This window comes from Eutrema salsugineum, unplaced genomic scaffold (genome assembly GCF_000478725.1).
Source record: "Eutrema salsugineum unplaced genomic scaffold, Eutsalg1_0 scaffold_12, whole genome shotgun sequence".
Taxonomy (NCBI): Eukaryota; Viridiplantae; Streptophyta; class Magnoliopsida; order Brassicales; family Brassicaceae; genus Eutrema; species Eutrema salsugineum.
In genome coordinates, this window is record NW_006256895.1 from 3,249,458 (window position 1) to 3,273,137 (window position 23,680).

Genomic DNA, 23,680 nt, shown 5'->3' on the forward strand with positions numbered 1-23,680 from the left:
ACAATGCAAGAGGATTTCAATGAAAAATTTTCCACCCTCCTTAGCCTGATGATCAAAACTAATTCTAAAAACTTAGAAAATTCTGAAGAGGAGTCAAGTGAAAATTCTTTCGAAAGCTCAAGTGAAGCAGATCCCTCCGATGATGTGAAAGCTATCACACTTAGGAGTGGATTAGCTTACAAAGAGCCTGAATTTCCTAAAGATCCAGAAGATGAGGAAAAGGATAAGGAAAAGGAGAAAGAAAAAGAAAGAATCACGAATGAAGATGTTGAAAAAGTAGTGGTAGGAGAAAAGGATGAAGAAGAAGTAAGAAAAGATTCATCCCGGGAAATCCTCGGAGAAGACCCAGTTCCACCTCCACCAACTCGTGTCTATAAACCTAAACCTCCATATCCTAGAGCCTTAAGAGCCCCTAAGAAAGAGAAAGAAAAAGCTAAGCTGAAAGAGTTAATCGATCAATTAAATGTGAGATTACCTTTCGTAGAAGCTTGTGCTATGATTCCAGCTTTAAGAAAATACATGAAGGGTATTCTAACAAATTCTTTAACTCTTGAAGAAGGCGTTATGATGATAACCCATGACTGTAGTTCTATTCTGCAAAGCCGAATCCCTGAAAAGAAAAACGATCCTAGAAGCTTCGTGCTTTCATGCACCATCAATGATGTAGCTTTGAGCGTGCTCTCTGTGATTTAGGATTGAGCATAAACATGATGCCTCTTTCAGTAGCAAAACGTTTAGGACACTACACTTTCAAGCCCACTTATTTAGTACTAGCTGATCGTTCTGTTAGACAACCTGTAGGTATCCTAATAGATGTTCCTGTAGAAATCAAAAAATGTTCCATACCAACCGATTTCGTAGTTCTAGAACTACAAAGAGAACCTAAGGACCCCCTTATTCTTGGAAGACCATTCTTATCTACAGTCGGAGCCATAATCAATTCTCCTGAAGGAAAAATTGACCTTCATCTAGCCGGTCTAGTTATGCAGTTTGACATGAACAAAAGTTTCGATAAACCGACTCTGGATGGCAAATTTGTTGGTTTGATGAGTTAGACGGAATTATTGAGGAAGTCTATGAAGATCTGCTTCTAGACGACCCTTTAAGTGTCACGCTTTCACCCGCAAAAGATGAACGCAATCTCCTTGAAGATATTTCAAGTGAGTGTGCACGTATGCTTGATAAATCCAAAACTTATAGGAAACCTCTAAACTATCTAGATATTAAGGACCAAACAAACATTCCTACACCTCCTAAAGACACTGCTGTAGCAATTAATGATCCTTGGAGCGAGCCTAAAGCCCCCAAAGTCGATCTTAAACCTCTTCCCTTCGGACTTAAGTACGCCTTCCTTGGACCAAATTCTACTTATCCAGTCAAAATAAACTCTGGTTTGACGGAAGAAGAAACCACAATGCTGTTGACTGAGCTAAGAAAGCATAGAAAAGCCTTAGGATATTCACTTGATGACATATCTGGAATCTCTCCAGATCTTTGTATGCACAAGATAAATCTAGAGGATAATGCTAAAAACTCAATCGAAAGTCAAAGGAGACTGAACCCTAATCTCATGGATGTTGTCAAGAAGGAGATTATGAAGCTTTTAGAAGCTGGAATAATCTTTCCTATCTCAGATAGCACTTGGGTTAGCCCAGTTCATGTTGTTCTGAAGAAAGGAGGAGTCACTGTCATTAAAAACGATAAGGATGAAATGATCGCTACACGAACAGTTACTGGACATCGTATGTGCATCGATTACCGGAAACTGAATTCAGCAACTAGGAAGGATCATTTTTCACTTCCCTTCATAGATAAAATGCTAGAAATATTAGCTAATCACCCCTACTATTGCTTCCTTGATGGATACTCCGGATTTTTCCAAATTTCTATTTGCCCGGAGGATCAAGAAAAAAACGACATTCACTTGTCCATATGGCACGTTTCCTTACCGACGTATGCCTTTTGGATTGTGTAATGCACCTGCTACCTTCCAGCGGTGCATGATGTCGATCTTCACAGATTTTATTGAGGATTTCATGGAAGTGTTCATGGACGATTTCTCTGTCTATGAATCTTCTTTTGAAAAATACTTATGCAACCTTGGTAAAGTTCTGCAAAGATGTGAAGATAAGCATTTAGTATTAAATTGGAAAAAATGTCACTTCATGGTACGAGACGGAATCGTGCTTGGACACAGAATTTCAGGAAAAGGTATTGAAGTTGACAAAGCTAAAATCGAGGTCATGACAAGCCTACAACCCCCCACAAACGTAAAAGGCATCCGTAGTTTCTTAGGACACGCAGGATTCTATAGGCGATTCATAAAAGATTTTTCTCAAATAGCTAGACCTCTTACGCGTTTGCTTTGCAAGGAAACGAACTTCGAGTTCGATGATGAGTGCTTAGCCGCGTTTCATAAGATCAAAGAAGCTCTTTTCTCCGCTCCGGTCGTGCAAACACCTGATTGGGAACTCCCATTCGAAATCATGTGCGATGCAAGTGACTATGCAGTCGGAGCAGTGCTTGGCCAACGAAAAGATAAGAAACTGCACGTAATCTACTACGCAAGCAGAACTCTTGACGAAGCTCAATGCAATTATGCTACAACAGAGAAAGAACTTCTAGCTGTCGTATTTGCATTTGAGAAATTTTGTTCTTATCTCGTCGGATCTAAGGTTATAGTTCATACTGATCATGTTGCAATCAAGTATTTAATGTATAAGAAAGACGCTAAACCTCGGTTGATAAGATGGATCCTCCTACTGCAAGAATTTGACATCGAAATCCGAGATCGGAAAGGAGCAGAAAATAGAGTTGCAGACCATCTTTCATGAATTCGGGTTGAAGAAAGATTGCCCTTAAATAACAGTTTGCCAGAAGAAAACATCTATGCAATAGATACTACCCTCAATGCCAATACCGCACCAACACGTAAACTCATGCGACGATCAAATGCTTTCAACACCCCATGGTTTATACACATAGCGAATTACCTAGCAGCTGATGTAGAACCACCTCAATTTTTCGGTTATACGAAGAAAAAGTTTCTGAAAGACGTAAGATATTATTTTTGGGATGAACCCTATCTCTATAAGAGATGTGATGATGGGTTATTCCGAAGATGCGTGGCTGAAGAAGAGATGGAAGGAATTTTATTCGGATGCCATAGCTCGTCTTACGCAGGACATTTCACAACCTTCAAAACCGCTTCAAAGATCTTGCAAGCAGGTTTTTGGTGGCCTACTTTGTTCAAAGATACTCAAGCTTATATATCGTGATGCGATAAATGCCAAAGGATGGGCAACATAAGCAAAAGGAATGAGATGCCTTGAAATTTTATTCTCGAAGTCGAAATTTTCGATGTCTGGTGAATAGATTTTATGGGACCCTTTCCAACTTCTTTTGGAAACCAATACATCTTAGTAGCAGTAGACTACGTCTCTAAGTGGGTTGAAGCAGTCGCTAGTCCCACCAATGATGCAAAAATCGTCATGAAGCTGTTTAAATCTGTGATATTCCCGCGTTTTGGAGTTCCTAGAATTGTGATAAGCGACGGAGGATCGCATTTCATCAACAAAGTTTTCGAGAATCCTCTTAGAAAGAATGGAGTTATACATAAAGTTGCTTCTCCATACCATCCCCAAACTAGCGGTCAAGTGGAAATCTCAAACAGAGAAATCTAGTCGATTTTGCAGAAAACAACTGCAGTTCATCGCAAGGATTGGTCTACCAAGCTCGACGATACATTATGGGCATATCGAACAGCATTAAAGACGCCATTAGGAACAACACCACCCAAGCTAGTTTATGGAAAAGCATGTCACCTTCCAGTAGAACTTGAGTATAAAGCGCAATGGGCTATCAAGGAGATGAACATGAATCTGAAAAAGGCTGGAGAAAGAAGACTACTTCAACTTCATGAGTTAGAAGAAATCCGACACTATGCTTACGAAAACTCGAAGATCTACAAGGAGAAGACTAAAGCATATCATGATAAGAAGATTATTCATAGAACTTTTTCTCCTAACGATAAGGTACTTCTTTTCAATTCTCGTCTTAAGATTTTTCCAGAAAAATTACGTTCAAGATGGTCCGGACCCTTCACGATAAAGGAAGTCAAGCCATACGGAGCCATTGTCCTGTGGGATAGAACCGGAAACTCATTCACAGTGAATGGACAGCGTATAAAGCCATATCTGGCTGAAGAAAGAGAAGACGAAAGAGAAGTGATGTTTTTGATTGATCCATCATCGGCCAATGATGAGACCAAGGAGTGTCACGACCCCGGTTAAGTCTAATCGAGCAACAATGTCAAGCCAATGACTTGAAACAAGCGCTTAGTGGGAGGCAACCCACTTGGTATCTATTATAGTATTTGCGAAATGAATTCGTCTGTGGTTTAACGCACAATTTTTTGTGTCGTTTTGATTAATGAAATTCTGATGATTTGATTGGTTGATAATTGTTATAATCTGATTGGTTGAATTAGCTAATTTTTAATCATTAAAATTGATATTAGTTGTTTTAAAAATGGAAAATTTCTGTAATTGAGACAAATTTTTGTGTCATTTTGATTAATGAAATTCTGATGATTTGATTGGTTAATAATTGTTATCATTTGATTGGTTGAATTAACTAATTTCTAACCATTAAAATCGATATTAATTGTTTTAAAAATAGAAAACTTCTGTAATTGAGATCAAAAAAGCCATGGACCTTAACCTTTTCTCTCTAATAACTTGGCCCAATTTTCAAAAACAAAAACATTATAGATACCTTCCAATATGTAGTTTGTACTGACTGAGATGGTAGCTGTGTTGGTTAGGTGCTTTGTCCATTTATCAAATGCTCACGGGTTCGAATCATGTGGTTAGTTTTTTTTTTAATTTATAGATTTTAGTAATAATTCGATGTTTGGAAATAATTTTTATTTATTAAATATTTTATAAGAGGAAATATTTCATAATTTCTTTTGTTATTATCTAGAATGGAATCTTCACATTTTTATAATTAACAACAACGAAATTCATGGGAAGATAATATCGCATATAGAACAATAATTACCTTTTAGTATTTTTCACAAGAAACTAAACCCTAGGTTGTTTAGACGTATAAATATGAGCGTTTTCAACCAAACGTCTCATAATTTACGCATTAGTTTTTCTATTAGGGTTCCGTGTTTATTTTGCTAGGGTTTTTATAATAGCATTAACTTTTTGGATCTCTTTAGAAAAGATTCATCATGTTTGTCTATTTGCATGCAAACCTAACTATGTGTTCGTCTAAGTACAGCTTTGATCATCCATCTAAAGTCATCATCACTTGGGAAGTTCCGTCTACTGCTTCGGGTATATATATAACTATTATCAAATTTCATAATAGTATATATGCTCTCAATTTTTCTAATGAATTCTAAAAATTTATACCACTATAGGTTTTGATAACCAGACTTATGCTAGCGGGTTAAGGTCTGTGTTGAAATCGCATCGTTAGAATATGGATCACAAAGAGATGACTGATTATCGTTACGTAACTCCATACGTTTTCGTGGATATCACAAAAAAGGTTGTTGTAACTCTTTAGGTTATTCATTCAAGTTATAATACTTATTAGTAGTTGTTTTGTATTTGTAGCTTATCCATGCCAGCTACTTATGGATTCTGCTATCGACGAATGGACCTTGCAGACATATAATCCTGTTATCGAAGGTAGTTCTGTCTATTAATCTTACAGTTTTGTACCTTTTGTAGTGCTATATCTTAGTCTTTCAGATGCATACCCTTATTATATATTAATCTACGAACGTGTTCAATTTTTATGTAGATATTGATTCTGCGTATCATATATCTATTCTTGATCACGAGTTTTTTTATCAAAGGAGGTATTTCTGTTCTTCATGTAATATATTTTTGTTAATGATGTATATTAAATTTTATACGTATCTATGTTTGTTCTAATGTTTGTTTTGTGCATTTAGGTTCTGATCATGTTAACACGATCGATCATGCTCAGAAGACTTTTCTATGGGATTTTTCGAGGAATGCTTGGGTTATGAATAAAGAATCTAATGGTTTTGATTCTTTATTTTTTGTTTTGAACATCGTTTTTATTTATTTTTTTTAGAATATTAATTACACCGTTTTTACATATATTTATCTATGCAGAAGATAGTGACTCTGATGATACCGAGGTTTTATCTGGTCGTGGTACTGATGATGATTATGGTTTTGAGGATTATATGGAGTCTGATTCAGAGACGGGCGATGATACTGATGATATGGACCAAACAGATGAATATGATTCTGAGGATGATTTTATTGACGACGATGAGTCTTGTGAAGAATCTGATGGTTCAAGTGATAACTCAGAAGGTGATAACGGTGATGACGAAGATGAAGATGATGACGATGCTGATTCAACTGATGATGATGAAGATGATGATGAAGATGATGATGAAGATGATGATGAAGATGTTATGTTGGATGATGAGACTGATATTGACGATGATAGTGAAGATCAGCGAAACGTCGAACTGAGTGATATACTCATCGAAAAGAATATTAGTATATCTGGACACCAGGATTCGGTGTGTACTTATACAGATTCTCTTGGTTCAATGTGTTTTGGTGGGTGTGTTTCACGTTTGAGTCATTCCAAAGATGGTTGTATTATCTTTGTTAAGGTTTTATAGACGTGGATGCATATGCTAATTTCAAAACGTTCTTCCATGGAGCTCATATTGTCAGATGAACAGGTATTTATTGTACTATTACACAAAAATATTCTAAATTTTTGTTGGTGTCTAATTGACTATTTTATTCACAGGGTGTTAAAATTCAGGTCACTATTAGTGATGGTGAGATCGGTATCGCATCGTCTCGCATAGATGTTGGTAGTTGGATTATTATCAGCCGTTTTTCTGTTATCGATTGTGATGATAGTTGTAGACCGACTTCTCATAGATAGAAAATATTGTTCCTACCATCAACTATCATTGACAAGACTTCACGTAGATGTGAAAATGCTTATTTTGACTTCGTTGATTTTCAAAGGATATTGGATTGTGCCCATGATGATGACTATTTAGTTGGTGTGTTTATTTTCGATTTAGTTATTGAATTTCGTTATTATTATGTTGTTGATGTTAACATGGTTTAGTTTTTGTTTTTTATGAAGATTTGATAGGTCGGGTCTTAAATGTAAGTCGATCTGGGACATGGTGTGGTTTACTGACTGGAGAGCATTCTGTTCCTTCATATGGCAATCCATGTAATGATATATGTGATTCCGAGATATGGGGTTCATATTCAACCGTCACGTTCTGTCTTAGAGATAAACGGTATTGTCTGCTGGATGTTTTAAACTGTATATTGTCGTTTTATTTATTCTATTCATCTGATTATGAGTGACGTGTTTTAATTTAGTGGTGTTGATTTGAGTTGTGAATTGTTCGGTGAGATGGCTAAAAACTTTTATGCATCTTGGAGGCGCTGTGATCAAGATATCATCGTGTGTGTCCTTAGATGAGCCGTTATTGATTATTTTGGAGGTATTTTTAGTATACTAATTTATATTCTCTATATTCGTTCTGTTTTATTGTTTTGACTCTATATGTGTTTTATAAACATAGGCAAAATCACTATATCTTCCACTTCTCCTACTAAATTCGAACTCAATCCCCGTATTCCTGAGTTAGATGAGTTTTTGGAACAGTGAGTTTCTAATACTTGATGATTGTATTTGTCTTTTTAGTATTAACTCGTGGTCGCCTTCTCTTTCTCAAATCCTTTTTATAACACTGCAGATATCCGCGTAAGAGGTCATGCACGCGTGGTAGTGTGGGACGTCTACATTGAGTAGTGTTATGATCCATCTTATTCAGAGATGCATATATTATTTTGAAAAAATATTTACCATGTATACAAATTATAGTTTAATTATTCTTTATTCTTCAGACATTTTTATTTTAATCAATAAATATATTTTTTTAATTTCATTATTATTGTTGTTTGATATTGAGATACGGAAAGCGGAGAAAATAATATAAGTTATATATTCGCATAAATAACGCATGTTTTTATTGATTTCTTGGACTCTAAGTAACTCAAATTTATAAATATTTTAGAGGTTCGAAGATATCTCCGATCATATCACAACTTTTAGTTTTTTTCCATTTAGCATCTATGAAAATCATGGTGTTTCTTTTATCATATACATGATATATAATTAATTATTTAATTACTTATTAAAAAGGAAAAACTCAGTTGTTTAGAGATAAAAAGTCCTGTGAAAAAGTCTATTCGTTAAAATGTATAAAATGTAAATAAAGGAAAACATTCTAAAAAACCCTACCAAAAAACAAACAACACGTAAACCACATAATTCTTATATCTCTATATATATGCATATATTTCGGTATAGGTATATATATGCGTCTATCGCGACTTCGCGAGTTACCGGTCTGCATTGTTAGAATTGTTTGCATTCGAGTTCTTCGATGGAAGGGTTTGGTAAATGAGTTTTGTATTACGTTTTTAGAGACGTCACTAATCGTTAGTTTCCTTTACGGTATTCTATTGATTGTTGTTATTGTATATATGATCGTTTTTCTATTGTCCATGTCTAGGTGCTCACAGGCGACCACGTGTTAATTGGCAAGTTATGCCTTTTCATCTCCCTCGGGAAAATATTGCGTTTTCTAATAATTTAGATAGACGTGTTCCTGCTAGAAAACCTAAATTCCTTGCTTGGTTTAGGTGTAATCAGTCTTATCCAGAGGCGAGGAATCTTTTGTACTCGGAGATTCCTTCTATGTTTGTATGGGATCGTAAAAATAGGACATGGAGGCCAAGACTAAAGGGAAATTCTGGTGCGTGTGTTGTGGACGAATCGCCGACAGAGTACGGAGAAGAATATTATCTGAGGCTCTTATTGGACATAGTTAGGGGTCCATGTAGTTTTGAATATATTAGGACTGTTGGTGGAGTCGTGTATCCTTCGTTTAGAAGTGCATACCATGCATTAGGGTTCGTTGGTTGATTATCAGAAGACAGTAGTTATTTATCATATTTTCTTTTTAGTTTCTTTATTGTGGCATACTTATTTCTTATTTTAATAAATGATATTAGAATAATTATATACATCAATTTTGTTATCATAATAAAGTTCAATTATAACACAATATTATTTCGCTTTTCCGTAAACCTATCGTTGCTTATATTTTATAAAAATAAAATAAAATAAATACATATTTCGAGATATGATTCGGCGCAGATATAGAGTTTTTTCTCATTCTTTTGGTGTTTTGTAAACTGTAAACGTCGGTCGGTGTATTTGTTATGGATAACTCATATCGTTGCTTTTCTTTTACCGAGTTTGAGGATATAATAGAAGGATCCTGCGACGTTAACAGTTGTGTGGGTAAGCTGTGTGTATTACGTATGTTCTTGTGATATGACAGATGTTATGTTTTGTAAGTTGTAAATGGTTATATTGTTGACTTGCCTTTTATGTTTTTTTGCGTTAAATCTAATTGGACGTGTTATGACTGTTGGAAACTACGTTGATCCCCAATATCCTTTTGAAAGCTACATGATGAACGAGATATATATCGAATTGGAGAATCAGAGGTATTGTGTACTATCATACATTTTAGAATTCAAAGCTACTTACTTACAACCAATTTCCCGCTGATTGTTTTGTTTTATAATTATTAGAGGATGTCGTCTACCATGTCGTTTGGTTGGCATGGTCGAGATTTTCTCGATGGTTTGACGCATTGTGATGATGATATGATAATATGTATCGTTCTGTCTGCAAAAGTTGTTATCATTCGAGGTATTCTAAGGCTGAAATTCATGATACTTTTTCGAATATAGATATAACTAGATAAAAATTAGAAGTATTTGTTAAGTTATTAATTATTTCGATTGTTTTTTTTTTGTGATCATAAGGTAATTGGATGGCTGTAGCCGCTCCTAATTACACATGGATAATGTTGGCACCAGCTGGTCCTGAAGTGGTACGTTTCCGGGAGGCATTGGTGTCAACCGATCAATATTGATTTCCATTTCACGAATACATAAACCTTGGAATACCAGCCTATACATTTTTTTATATCGTGTAAAACTACATTGCAGTTTTTTAGTTTGTTATTGTCGTTTTCTTCTCATATGAATTATCTTATATATCTCTACGTATGTGCACGATTGTTACAATATATTGTAGAGATTTTTCATTTTATATTTAGACTAATAATTATTTTTTCATGCAATATATTGTTTAAGAATTATAAATATTATATACGGAGGATAAATTATACAAATGGTAAACTGTAAAGATATTTTGATTGATTTCATTTTATCTAATTTATTATTACGCTTAATTATTGGTATGTATTATCGTTTTTGGTAGCTTAAACACATCGTTTAGGAAGAATTCCTTAAATTATTTGCCTAAATCGCTAATTAGTTATTTATTAAATATATTTTCTACTTTGTATATACAGTTAATGTAATGTTTGCCATTTTCAAAATTGAATTTAACTTCATTATGTTAATTTTCCGTTAAAGTATATATAAATTGATATTATCTGAGTATTATTTTTTTGCTTTATACAGAGAATTAGAAGATTTTATCGTTTTTAACATTTTTAAAATAAAGAAAACTAGAAGATTTTATCGTCTTTACCCTTTGTTGCGATATATGTATATTCTAAAAAGTAGTAAATCATATCCGAATTAAGTCTATTTATATATATATATGTATATATATATATATATAATGTCTCCTACTCTATATATAGAGACTCATTCTTGGTCTTGGTTTCTCCCAATTTTTTCTACTTTGTTATAATATCGTGTGGTCTAAGCTATGTCGATTTTTAAAAGAAAATCAGCATCTAATGTTTTCGTTAGGGATTTACGTCCTGGCTCTGATAACTTTGTTATCAAAGTTAATATCCTCAAGGTTTGGGATGGATTCAAAGGCAGAGGGGGGGTGTTCACTTGAGATAGTCTTGGTTGATCAAGAGGTTAGTGCTATAATTTATGAATATCCCGGTTAGCCAATTATTTGTTGGTTAATTTTTTTTTTATTGTCCTTTGGAACTTAGGATGATAGGATACAAGCAATTGTTGAAAGGTTTTTCGCTAAATCTTTTCGTAAAGATTTGGTCTCTGTATGCTTGGATTTTCCTCAAGAGGTTCCCGAGAAATATATGAAAAGTTTTCCAGATATTTTATCAACTGATTTGGACAATGGCTATTTGATCGGTACCATATCTAAACTGAGACGCATAGTTTATTTAACATTTTTTATGACACGGTATTAAACATTTTTTTGCATTAGATAGCTGTTGGCTAATTGTTTTGGTTCTTTTGTTTCGTGTTACTTTATTACAAACGCTAAGACGTGGTCGGACAAATCGTAAGAGTTGGTCATGTTGAGGACGTCATGGCTCAAGGAAAACGTCGTTCTAGACTTAAGATTTATCTTAGAGATGAGAGGTAACATACTTAGTTCTAATTTAATATTTTATTTTATTTTGTGTTGTTTTTAGTTATATGATTTAACTCATGATCATGTATTAATTATAACAGTGATCTACAATTACCGTGTATTCTTTGGGCTGATTACGCAAAAGAAGTTGCTGATTACGTTAAACGTAATTGCGCATCCGTCGGTGTGGTTATTATAAGGCTTGCATGTATCAAAAACTATCGAGGTATATTACTTAATGATTTATGCTGCTTCAATTTTAGCGACGATTATAGATTATATGTATTTTTTGATACACCGATTTATTTACACTTTTTAGGTGAGATGAGCGTCTCAAATGCTTTTAATACAACTCAGATTTTGTTTGATCCAGTGTGTCCTCTTGTGGAGAAATTCCGATCTGAGTAAGAATCTATTCAATGGAATTACAGTACGGTTTTATTTGTACATATGTTCGTTCTACTATAATTAGTTTTTGTATTTTTTCCGTTTAGGTTGCCTCAAGATAAGTACATTCTCATTCATAGCGAAGATGATTCGGGTGTTGTTTCTAAAGATTCATTAAACAATGAATTTTTGGGAACTAATATTAGGTGAAAGTTAAATTCTATACATTTGATCGATACGGTATGTGAATATGCAATACTCTATCATTTTTGTTTATAAAAAAGTTTTGTATATTGGTGGTTCTCATTGATTGTTTCAAATAAGCAGGTCGGTAAGTATGTGACATTGGCGACCATACGCTCGGTTGCCAATAGTAATTCGTGGTATTACATAGCATGCAAGAAGTGTGAAAAAAGGTTCATCCTATACCCGAGAGAGACCATGCTCCTTCGCCGCCATCTTGGAAATGCAATTAATTGCAATAGTAATGTTTATGAGTCTGAAGTTGTTGCTAGGTAGTCAAATCTATATTCTTTGAATTCGGCGTCCACACACCTTTATAATCATTATGTCGTATATTTTTTTTATATTTATAAAACTAATTGTCTAATTATTCTTTTATAGTTTCTTTCTGTTGTTGAACGTGGACGATGGTTTTGGAGGGACGGCAGTCTTTGTCGTGTTCGACAAAATTGCTCAAAAATTGTTTAAGAAGACTGCCGAGGAAGTTTTCGAGGAGTCTGTTGGGGTACACCTGTAGTTTTATTTGATAAGCATTATGATTATATACCTCAATTAAAATATTTCCAATATATTTTGTAGGATAATTCGTCTGGACTTCCTCAATCACTGCGTGATCTAGAAGGAAAAGAGTTCCTTTTTAAGGTTGTTGTAACGGAAGATAATGTCAAAAAGGTTAAGACTTCGTTTTCGGTTGACCGGTTTACATCTGATGACTATATGATTCAGACGTTCTGTAGTCAGGTCTATTCTGAGGTATGCTTTCGATTCTTATTTTGTCTAGATATTTGGATATGTAACTATGCATAACGGATTATTTATTTGTTATTTATTTTTTATTTTTTAAAGCCTCCGCTTTTGGAAACCTTCATTGCTGAAGATAGAGGAGCGCATATTGAGAAAACTCTGCCTGCCTGTTCTAAAAGTGATTGTGATGATCCTCATGTCAGTGTTGATGTAAATGCAGAAGTTTCTATCAAGAAGATTGTACCTGCATCTTCTAAAAGTGACTGTGATGCTCCTGATGACATTGTTAAACTAAATACAAATGTTTCTATCGAGAAGACAGCTCCTGTGAGTTCTAAAAGAGATCGTGAGGATCCTGACGTCATTCCTACTCCTGTCAAAACATCTGGATCTAGAAGGAAGAAGAATTATATGTCATAGGATGTTTAGTGATAATGAGTTCGCTATTATATTATCTTATATATTTTTATGTTTCGAGTTTTGGTAGAACCTTTTTCTATTGAGAATATTATTGATTTAGATTTTATGCTTACTTAATTTTTATTTAATTTGAACGAGTTTAATATTTCGTTATAAATAGTTGTTCTTTCTTTTCTAACAATGATTTATTTATATTCAATTTTATGTTTACAATCGTCGCGTGTATCGCATATTCACACCTTGTCTCTAGATCATTTTTTATCGCATTTGTTTTAGTTATGGTTATCAAGTTTGATATTATGTCGATAGTTCGTTTATTATTCTCTTATATATGATAGTGGGGTTATAATCAATAGACCTTTTAAAGCGTTGTTTTGGGATTTAGGTTTATCCTTGAACACATCTACGTAACGTCCTGGAAACTGTCGTGACTCTGAAAATTGATTTCATTGCGACCCGATTCATATAAATCTAAGCTCTGTCCGTTTTTTTTTGTTATAAGTATCAAAATTAATAAAATGTACATATATCACGATATAGTTAAATAAATATTGTGATATATATATTACGATCATAATATTTGTACGAATAAGTATCCAGTATATGTAGCAAATGAATTATATATTCAGTTTTAATGATTCTCGAAGATTCTAGAGAAAATTTATTCTGTTGTATTTACGTGTGCGTATATTTATAAAATAAAAAATATCAAATTTCCAATAAAAAAAATGCCAAAATTATAATAAAACCCTAGAATACTCGGTTATATATAGATGTAGTGTCATATCGTGGTTTACTCCATTCTTTGCTGCGAACTTTTTCTTTATACCTCTATAATGAACTCATCAGGTGCGATATATACTATACATCCAACTTGATATCGTTTTGTGTTTATTAAGTTCTGCTTTCTGATTTATATTGGTTGGTAACTTCGATCTAATTATGTTTCGTAGGTGCAAATACACGTGGAAGTGTTCGTCTAAACGTGTTGCCTTTCCATCTTCCTGAATCTGAGATTGTGATGACTGATGAAGGCGGAAATCTTGGTTCTAATGGAATATCTAAATTCACAGCTTGGATGAACTGCAACAAATAATACCCGGAAGCTAGGATGCTTACGTATTCAGAAATTCGAAGTCAATTTGTTTCGGATCGTAAGCAAAAGATATGGAGACGACGTGTCATTGGTGACCCTGGAGTTAGTGTTATAGCAGATTGTTCGGATAAATCTGGCGAAGCTTATTATCTCAGGATTTTGTTGGCTGTGAGAAAGGGCCCATGTTCTTATGAGGATATTAGGACTGTTGCTGGTATTGTGTATCCTACCTTCAAGGATGCATGTCATGCGATGGGACTGGCCAATTTGTAAATTTCATAAGGTAAGCATTACGATTTTAAGTTATTTATTTTTATTTTTTATTTAATTTTATATTTTATATGGCATATTACGATTATTAAAATGTTTCCGTTATAATTAATAAAATTACTAGGGTTTTATTTTAATATTGTATTTTTTTAATCAAAAAGTCTCCTATAGTTTACCGTCATAAGAAAAAATAAAACATGGATTTCGGGTTGGAATTATGCTATATCTATAATGTTTATGAATTGATGTTTTTTTCCTTTCGTTGCACGGATCAACCCTACCTTATATATATAGATTGCAGAATTTTAATAATAAAATTTGACATTATTCCTAAAATGTTCAATATAAATTTATTTTTGGAAATTTTCGAACGAATATAACATCCTTTGATCCGTTGTAATCCCGAATGGAAATTTACCTTATCATAAAATAATAAAATAAACTTTTATGTGAAAATAGATCTTATATATATTTATCGTATTTTTTTATTAATAAAAAATAGTTAATTTTGGTTAGAAATTGTCATTTAATTTTGTTAGTTTTGACGAATCGTTGCTTAAGTATATAAAACCCGCCTTTAAAAGCATAACCGTCGTTTCTAAAGTATTTTAAACCCGCGTTTTAAAACATAACCGTTTATTGTATCCGTCTTATAAAAATAAAAATTCATTTTTATCATCTTTCATCTCCAAACTAAATAAAAACAACGAATGTCTCCATGTAATAGAGTTTCTGAACTTCAGAAGACAAACAGCGGGCAACGTATTTGTGTCCAAGTAGTTCGAAATTATTATGATTTTAGTCTCATTGGTTGCCCTAATCGGATGTTAGTTCTCGCTGATGAATTTGTAAGTTTATAAGATTTTAAAAGATTATCCCTGTTCATGTTTTGGGAATGTAATCGTTTATTGATTCTTTTTTACTAAAACTGTGTAGGACAATCGCATCCTGTGTACCATGCCATTTGAAATACTTGACAAATTCGAGTATGTATTGCTCGAAGGAGAGTGGTATTTTCTTGGTAATTTTGCAGTTACCGACAGATTACCACATCCAAGTATATCGTCAAACAACTGTCATATACGTATCAACGAGGATACAATCACTGAGAAAACCGATCCGAAGTCTTCCAGAGAAATATACTCTTTCTGTCCATTCATAGATATTTTGCTTGCGTCGATTCAAACAGACCGATATCTTGGTAAGTTTCTTACATGCATGTTATTATCTTGGTTTATCTCATTAACTGAGAAATGAATTTTTTCTAACTTTGTTGTTTAATTTTGCAGTTGATCTTCTCGGGATTGTCACTTTTGTTCAGAAACTTCAAAGAGGAGTTCATATGTCCGATACATCGGATACACCCACAGAACGTCCACTTATTCGTTTTGTACTCGAAGATCTCGGGTAAGTACAACTTATCCTCAGAATATCTGGTGTCAGACTTGGGTTTCTTGATATAATAAAATATATTAATTATCTTCTATGTTGGTGTAAATATATACAGTGGAAATTCCTTGAAATGTATTGCTTGGGATAACTTGGCAATAAAATTTGAAGAACTTTGGACGAATCGTGATAGGTCTTCAAGGGATATTATTGTATTGCGATTTTTCTCTTTCAATAGGTGGAGAGGTACGTAAATATTAACTATTAATATCTATTCAATACGGCAATTAATCAGAAGTTTAACAAATTTATTGTTTCCACATGCATAGTGAATATGTATATGTAATTAGATGAGTGGATAGTTGAATCGGAAAGATTCATATCTGATATTCTCGAAGATCCTCCTACTCCAGAAGTGGCAATAGCAAAGATGAGGTATGTAAATTCCATCTATGATGTTATATCTTGTATATGTATTCTATTGACATCTATTTTATGATTTTAGAATATTGTCATATTGTTCCAGGCTTGAAACTTCAGTTGAGTTTACCCCTTTGGATGATGGATATGAAGATCAGTATCCGTAGGAGATATTAAATTTTTATTTCGTTTTTTATAGGTTGTGTACTTGAACAACATAGCTATTTTTTATTTTTATTGTAATAAATAAATTATTCAATATCTATAAACTTCACCTGTTTCGCAAAACATCTCATTTTAGCGTATTGTTTTTGATTTACAAAGAGTGTCACTTTTTGTTTTCAATGCAAAATTGTGTTCATAGTCCATTGATACCGTTGTTGATTTAAAAGTATTATAATATTTTACTAGGAAAATAAATATGCATATATATAATAAACATATATTTTAGAAATTGAAGAAAGTAATGTATACGAAAAGAATAATATGAGGAGAGTTTTGATATAGTACCATCGTTTATTGAGTCAAATGATGAAAACATAAATAAAAAAGAAAACCAAACATACGAAAAAAAACTATTCAAAGACTTAATATTAACACCATCGTCTGATTCTGTGATTGTGGTCCGCATTCTCTCGACTTCGGGTAGGTTAGGGTTTAATAAAATTTTGGTACAATCGTATGCAGTTATCGCTGCCCAACCATGTGCAAATTTGAACAGTTGCACAAAACGTATAACACAAATGTTAATTTTGTGTTCTTTCCGTGATAAAGCAGTCATCAGGTCCAGTGCATAGTCTTTCCGTAATAACACTTGCAATCTAGCATCTCTGTTGGGCATATAATAATCATATAATGTAGTAAAAATTGATAATTACAGTGATTGCAAATGAGAAACATATTTTAAAAACTTACGATTCGTTACGGAGTTCCATGTAAACATTACCCCACTTTCTTTGGCTCTTGGAGGATTTGTGACTAAATGTTCCAATCACTGCGACGTGTCCAATTATATCTAATAAAAAGATTAGTTAGTCATTGAGAAAGTTTATAGATATTAAATAGCATATATTTTTTGTTATTATTTATTAATTTATCTAAAGTCATACCAATGAAAAACAATGGGTCTCGGAGATTGTTGTGTATGTTACCAAATTCAACAATACTTAGGTAGTTGTTGTTATCATAGAAAGGGATCTTTGAAAAATATTTTTGAGAATTCCATATTATTTTATAATTGTGCAACGTCGGCCTCAAGTCTCCGATGACAGGGACTACACCAAAACGGTAGAGAATAATTGAATCTCCTTGCTTCAGTTCTGATGTAAAACTGTCTATAAACCCTTTTGATATTGATCCATGTATTTTATCACCCTAAAAAAAAAATATGTATATCAGAGACGTGACATGCACGGAAAATATAAAGTCACCGGAATACCTTTTTATCAACCAACACCAAATCTAAAGTGTTATCAGGTTCACCGATGTGCTCGAAAATACGCAGTATTTTCACACAAATACGGCGTAGTTTATTTGATGGAGTTATATCGGAGACATTGGTGTAAGTCATGTTTTTCATTGCTAAAAGACAGGCAGCGATTGACATGATGTAGTGCCTATAAAACCTAAAAAGTTGTCGTCATATATAACTCGGTAATGCTAATAAATCGTTTTTATATATAACGATGCAAATGGCTCACCTCCGATATATTCCTAATACAAATTGGAAATTTGTTATAATTATAATAATATATTATAATAGATCCCTAATACAAATCGGAAACGGTATCCCTGTGATCATGATAAAATTTCTATCAAAGTTGTATGTTATCCTAAAAATATAAAATAAGCATTAAGGTATCTCAAAAATGTAAAATATTCGATATATTCTTTTATTTTAAATTGTATAAATAAGAAAAAAAAGTTTGGTTTAAGTATTGTCTCTGCTATGTTTATTTAAGTTACCTTTGGACGTAATTATTTAAGTTACCTTTGGACGTAATTGTTTTGAGGCTCTGGGTTTGCGTTTAACCTAAATGGCTTATTTACTATCTATCGCCGCCGTATATCAAAAATATGATCAAAATCTGTTTGGAATTTCCGAACTTGATCCTACCAAGCATATATGGAAGGCTAAGTTGAAAGTCTTACGTAAATTTAAAAGATTTCCTGAATGTGACCGCACGTTAGACTTTATAATGGGGGATTGGAAGGTATAACACATCAATTTCATGATTATGTTTTAGTTTTTGTAATGATAAATGTCTGAATGTTTGATTCCATACTTTTCAGGGACAGAAGATTTATGTAACTGCACCGATTGAATTTTATGATAAGTATTCAAGGATATGTAACGAGGGAGATTGGGTTCTTCTTATAAATTTTAATCTATTGCCTCTTACTGGTGAATTTAAGCCAAGTACACATCCTTATATGATCCAACTTACCAGTGATACAACATGTGCAAGCTCTTATACTTTAGATATCAATGGTTATTTTTCGTTCGTTGTTTTCGAAGATATTATGAATGTGACTATTGATTTTAACTACTGTGTGGGTGAGTATTCTGTGTATTTTTCATTACCGATTTGTCATGCAATTACTATATTGATTATTTGATATTCATTTTTTTTAAACAGATTTAATCGGTAAGGTTGTCAACGTTGGAAACTCTCGCGATAGAATTGGATCCTTAGGATACTCAACACAGCCTATAATAAGATTCGATCTCAAAAACGAAAGGTAATCTATTTTATGTTAATAGAATTTAAAAAACGAATTTTTAAGTTTAACTCAGACTGATATTTGTTTGATGGGAAACTTTAGGAACCGACGTTTATCATGTTTTTTGAAAGGTGATTATGCTGAAACTTTTCTTCGTGAGTTGGGTGGATGTAAACAAGATGTCATTATTTGCATCATTCGTTTTGCGAAGATAATTGTTCGACGAGGTTTTTTTTTTTTTTTGATATGAGATGGTTGTAAAGTATATGCGATAAATATGATTTGATTTTCGTTTGTTCGATAATACAGGGTGTTTCTTGGCAACTACGTCGTATGATTGCACACAAGTTATTCTAAATTCACCATGCTTCGAGGTCTATCAGTTTCGAGAGTTGATATCCAGTCGTTAGACCCTGATGTTACGAGTTCCGTGCTAATGTTTTTGGAATGATTTTATATCAATTTTTATTTTTAGATTTTGTGGTTTGTGTTAAACATCGTATGTGATTTGAATAAAATTTGACTTTTGACGCAGTGTATGAAAATAAGATTTTTTAATTATTATTTTCATGTATGGATTTTGATGTTCATAGTTATCCCCAAAACACCTGCGTAACGAATTGTAGTATAATTGTCCACGAAAAAAAAATATGTGATATAATTTATTGAGATGATATGTTTAATAACCATATTTTTGGGAGAATATTCATTTTCTAAGAAATATAACGATAGTCTTTTCGAATTTCATAAAAACATTAGGATAATATATTCGTTGTAATGTAGAGGTATATTTTTAGGATTAACTCTGCATATTTGGAGTAATAAATAATTATTAATAGATCCGCGTTATTGTAATGTAGAAGTATTTCAATAGTATTTTAACATTATCAAGAAAAATGTAAATTTTCGATGTTGGAGTATTATGGTTCATTAGAGAAGATAGGCATATTATCGCGAAGAATAAGTAATGTTAACATTATCGTGAGGTTTTCTATTTCGAAATTCTTTTTATTACCAAAATCTTATTTTATTATGAGAAGCTAAAATGTATATTTTGCATTATCGCGCAATATAATATTATATATATATAGTTTGTTAATGACTGTGTATTTAGATCACACATTTTTTTTTCTGTGTTCGTGCTATTCACCAGAAAAAATGAAACGTAAGCTTGGGCGTCCTCAGAAAAAAGGTTCATCTTCGTCGATTGCTCCGAATAAAAGTGTTATTTTAAGTAAATTATATTTTTAAAACATTCACGTGTTATAAATTTGCTTACTATTAACTGGAATTTGTAGGTGGTAATGCTAAGAACGCACGATATGCTCGTACCAGTGTAACCGATATTGACCAACTTGGAGGTTTGTTTCGTTACAATATCAATGAAGTTCCTAATCTAACACCCCAGGGAATTCGTAATGCACAGCAGAGAAGAATGCATATCATGCGTGAGAGGAGAAAAAAAGAAGAAGCTATTGGTTTGATCTTCTTTTCTGCTTAATAATTATATGCCTGATTTACACTTATTATTTTTTCCGTTAAAAAACAAACAGATCTTTTGGCTACTTCTATCAACACCGAAGAGTTTGCTTGCTTTATTGCTACTGATTCTGAGTCCGGTAGGGATAATGATGAAGACTTTATGTCGGAAAGTGAGTATATGGAAAAATCGAGGCCTGGTAATAAAAAGAAAGGAAGACCAAAAAAACGTGCTAAATCCTCTGATTTTTGTGATGAGGATGCAACCGAGACCGTTGTTACTAGAACAGATTTATTAGAATCAGTTAGTCCTGGTCTGAAAGATGGAGGTTATGGTTTTCATTGGACTAATATATTTCATTTGATACATAATATATAACTATCGTGCAATTAATACTAAGCAATGAATATTATTCTAATCAGGTTATTACGACGATGGTGATCCTATATATATATGTGGTAATTGTAAGGCTTATATGTGGTATGGAGAAATGTTGGGTAAACGATATCGTCGTGGGAAGCCTATATTCTCCATGTGTTGTGGTCAGGGTAAAGTCGTTCTTCCACTTCTTAAAACCCCTCCGAATTCGTTATTAGCATTGATGTATAATGATGGTGATTTGCGTGATCACTTTCGTGAGTTTATCCGGGCGTATAATATGATGTTTTCTTTCACTTCTCTTGGAGGAAAAATAAATAAAGAAATCAACGACGGGAAAAGTCCTTACATTTTCCAGATGAGTGGCGAGAACTACCATTCTATAGTGGATTTGCTACCACCTCCTGGAAAAGAAGGAGCCTTTTTACAGCTATCTATATATATATGATACCGCAAATGAAACATCTAACCGAATAGCTGCTTATGGGTATGATTATTATTCTTTTGGTTTATATTTAATTTAATCATTGAGATCAATCAATTTTAAAACATATATGTATTGTTATTAAATGTTATGTGGTTCTAACTGTTATAAGAATTTATTTTAAAAATTTTATAGGAAAACGGGACCGGCTGATAAATTGCGAGAGAAGGTTGTTGAGAAAATGAAAAATATGCTAGATAAACATAACAAACATGTGGATGCATTACGAAACGTTCGAGGAAGGTTTGATCCTAACGGTGATACAAGCTGGTTAAGGATAATTTTAAAGTGTGACAGGAAAAGTGATGGAAGGACTGAGAATCTACCAGCTAATAATGAAGTTGCTGCATTGATACCTAATGATTTCGATGGTCAGGTAGATGCACGTGATATCATCATCGAGTGTAAAAAGACTGAAAATCTCAAAATGATCAGTGAACTACATCCTGCGTATCTGCCTTTGCAATATCCATTATTTTTTCCCTATGGTGAGGACGGGTTCAGACTTGGTATCGATATTGGTTTTGTAGATACCCAAGGGAGGAAAAGGTTGCATATTACTATGAGAGAGTTTTTTGCTTACCGAATACAAGAGAGGGTTGGCGAGTCACCAATCATCCCTTTATCTGGAAGATTGTTCCAGCAGTTCTTAGTGGATGCGTACACGATGATTGAGACTAATAGACTACGTTTCATATCAATGAATCAGTCTAAACTTCGTTGCAAAAATTATGACAAGATAAAGAAAATTGTTGATGAAGGTGACACTGATCTTTCTGACAAGGGTAAACGTATTATTATACCTTCTTCTTATACTGGTGGTACAAGGTATATGGTGCAACATTATCTAGATGCGATGACTACTTGCCAGCATTTTGGTTTTCCGGATCTTTTCATAACCTTTACGTGTAATCCCAAATGGCCTGAGATTACCAGGCACCTAAAAAGGCATAACTTGAAGCAAGAGGATAGGCCAGATATATGTACGCGAGTGTTCAAGATGAAACTAGATGATCTCATGCACAGACTCACCAAAGAAAATGTGTTAGGTGTCGTAAAAGCCGGTATGTTTTATTAAACTAAGTATCTTATTTTGTTTAGCAAGATAATGTCCATAACATTGCTAAATGATCATGCTAACTAATCTTTTAAAAACTACAATTTATTCATAACGTTGCAGCGATCTACACGATTGAGTTTCAAAAACGGGGACTACCTCATGCACATATCGTTCTTTTTTTAGAGGCTGGTCACAAGCTACCAACTGGTGATGACATTGATAAGGTAACATGTGCTGAGATTCCTGACAAGGATATTGATCCAGCGCTGTATGAGATAGTAGGAGATGTCATGATGCATGGACCATGTGGTGCTTTGAATAAGGATAGTGTTTGCATGGCTGAAGGAAAATGTACAAAGTAGTTTCCAAAACCTTACAGTCCGATCACTAAAATAGTTGATATTGGATATCCTATATACATGCGACGTAATGACAAGAAAGTTATCGTTAAAAAGGGTATTGAATGTGATAATGGATTTGTGGTTCCTTATAATAGGAGCCTCACACTGCTTTATAGGGCTCATATCAACGTTGAATGGTGTGTACAATCTCGATCAGTAAAGTATCTATTCAAATATATTCATAAAGGTGCTGACTACATTCGTGCAACTAACAAGAATGATGATAAAGAAAACGAGATTAAGAAACACTTCAACTGTAGGTATGTTTTAAACAGTTTGTTCACATAATTTATATCTTTGAAATTCCAATCTTCCATTATTTAATAATGTCTTTCTATATAGGTATGTGGCACCTTCGGAGTCTACGTGGAGAATTTTTGGTAATCATACTCACCATCGCACGGTTTTTGAGTTAAACTACCCTTTCATTTACCGAACCAGCAAATGGTCATATACAACGAGGATGATCCAGGTGACGAGGTTATTAATCGTGTCTCAGTTGGTACGTCAAAATTCATTGCTTGGATGGAGTGCAACGATAAGTCTGAACTGGCGAGGACGTTACTTATGCGCAACTTCCTACAGATTTGTGTGGAATAACCCCAACAGGATATGGACGCCCCGAATCAAGGAAAGTTGCTCTTGGTAAAATCACTTCGTACCCAGGTGAAGGCGTATTATTTAA